Source organism: Arachis stenosperma, chromosome 10 (assembly GCF_014773155.1).
Source record: "Arachis stenosperma cultivar V10309 chromosome 10, arast.V10309.gnm1.PFL2, whole genome shotgun sequence".
In the NCBI taxonomy this organism is placed as follows: domain Eukaryota; kingdom Viridiplantae; phylum Streptophyta; class Magnoliopsida; order Fabales; family Fabaceae; genus Arachis; species Arachis stenosperma.
In genome coordinates, this window is record NC_080386.1 from 105,815,539 (window position 1) to 105,817,996 (window position 2,458).

Consider the following 2,458-nt stretch of genomic DNA (forward strand, 5'->3'; position numbering starts at 1 on the left):
TCTTGCTCAGCTGTCCCACTTGTGCCTCCAAATTCCTAATGGAGGACCTTATTTCAGTCATGAAACTTTGAGTGGTTTTGATTAGATCAGAGACCATGGTTGCTAAGTCAGAGTGGTTCTGCTTAGAATTCTCTGTCTGTTGCTGAGAAGATGATGGAAAAGGCTTGCCATTACTAAACCTGTTTCTTCCACCATTATTGTTGTTGAAACCTTGTTGAGGTCTCTGTTGATCCTTCCATGAGAAATTTGGATGATTTCTCCATGAAGAATTATAGGTGTTTCCATAGGGTTCTCCTAGGTAATTCACCTCTTCCATTGAAGGGTTCTCAAGATCATAGGCTTCTTCTTCAGATGAAGCATCCTTAGTACTGCTTGGTGCATTTTGCATTCCAAACAGACTTTGAGAAATCAAATTGACTTGTTGAGTCAATATTTTGTTCTGAGCCAGAATGGCATTCAGAGTGTCAATCTCAAGAACTCCTTTCTTCTGATTAGTCACATTGTTCACAGGATTCCTTTCAGAAGTGTACATGAATTGGTTATTTGCAACCATTTCAATTAGTTCTTGAGCTTCTGTAGGCGTCTTCTTCAGATGAAGAGATCCTCCAGCAGAGCTATCCAAAGACATCTTGGATAGTTCAGAGAGACCATCATAGAAAATACCTATGATGCTCCATTCAGAAAGCATGTCAGAAGGACATTTTCTGATCAATTGTTTGTATCTTTCCCAAGCTTCATAGAGGGATTCTCCTTCCTTCTGTCTGAAGGTTTGGACTTCCACTCTAAGCTTACTCAATTTTTGAGGTGGAAAGAACTTTGCCAAGAAGGCATTGACTAGCTTTTCCCATGAGTCCAGGCTTTCTTTAGGTTGAGAGTCCAACCATGTCCTAGCTCTGTCTCTTACAGCAAAAGGGAATAGCATAAGTCTGTGGACCTCAGGGTCAACCCCATTAGTCTTGACAGTGTCACAGATTTGCAAGAACTCAGCCAAAAACTGATGAGGATCTTCCAATGGAAGTCCATGAAACTTGCAATTCTGTTACATTAGAGAAACTAATTGAGGCTTAAGCTCAAAGTTGTTTGCTCCAATGGCAGGGATAGAGATGCTTCTCCCATAGAAGTCGGGAGTAGGTGCAATAAAGTCACCCAGCACCTTCCTTGCATTATTTGCATTGTTGTTGTTTTCGGCTGCCATGTCTTCTTCTTTGAAGATTTCTGTTAGGTCCTCTATAGAGAGTTGTGCCTTAGCTTCTCTTAGCTTTCGCTTCAAGGTCCTTTCAGGTTCAGGATCAGCTTTAACAAGAATGCTTTTGTCTTTGTTCCTGCTCATATGAAAGAGAAGAGAACAAGAAAATGTGGAATCCTCTATGTCACAGTATAGAGATTCCTTGAGGTGTCAGAGAAGAAGAAAAATAGAAGGAAGAAGGAGAAGAATTCGAACTTAGTCAGACAGAGTTCGAATTGTGCATTGAGGAGGAGTGGTACTCCATAAATAGAAGGATGTGAGAAGAGGGGAAGAGCTTTTTCGAAAATTAAGTTAAAAATATTTTTAAAAAAAAATTTGAAAAACTTTAATTGATTTTCGAAAATCAAGAGTGGGAAAGAAATCAAGTAATTTTTGAAAAAGACTTTGAAATTAGAAATCAAAAAGATATGATTGAGAAGATATGATTTGAAAACAATTTTAAAAAGATTTGATTTTAAAAATTAATAACTTGGCTATCAAGAAAAGATATGATTCAAACATTAAACCTTTCTCAATAGAAAAGGCAACATACTTGAAATGTTGAATCAAATCATTAATTGATAGCAAGTATCTTTGAAAAAGGAAAGAAATTGACTTTGAAAACATTTGATTGAAAAGATATGATTTGAAAAAGATTTGATTTTGAAAAACTTTTAAAACTTGAAAAAAAAATTGATTTGAAAACAAAATTCTCCCCCTTGTGCCATCCTGGCGTTAAACGCCCAGAATGGTGCACATTCTGGCGTTTAACGCCCAATGCATTACCTTTTTGGGCGTTAAACGCCCAACCAGGCACCCTGGCTGGCGTTTAAACGCCAGTCTGTCCTTCTTCACTGGGCGTTTTGAACGCCCAGCTTTTTCTGTGTAATTCCTCTGCTGCATGTTCTGAATCTTCAGTTTCCTGTACTATTGACTTGAAAATAGAACCAAGATCAAATAAACAATGCATGCAAGACACCAAACTTAAAATTAGACACTAGACTCAAACAAGAAACATAAAATATTTTTGGTTTTTATGATTTTGAAATTTTTTTGGATTTTTCGAAAATTATATGGAAATAGAAAATAAAGGTTTCAGAATTCTTAATTTGGATTCCAGGAATCATTGCAATGCTAGTCTAAGACTCCGGTCCAGGAATTAGACATGGCTTCACAGCCAGCCAAGCTTTCAAAAAAAGCTTCGGTCCAAAACACTAGACATGGCCAATGGCT

The 2,458-nt window shown here is 37.4% G+C and overlaps 1 non-coding gene across 1 annotated transcript; it reads left to right on the forward strand.

The window, feature by feature from the left end:
- Positions 1 to 682: 682 nt before the first annotated feature.
- LOC130958674 (small nucleolar RNA R71) lies at positions 683 to 790 on the forward strand. Its single transcript, XR_009077784.1, has one exon. It is a non-coding gene; the product is annotated as a small nucleolar RNA R71 (small nucleolar RNA).
- The last annotated feature ends 1,668 nt before the right edge of the window (positions 791 to 2,458 follow it).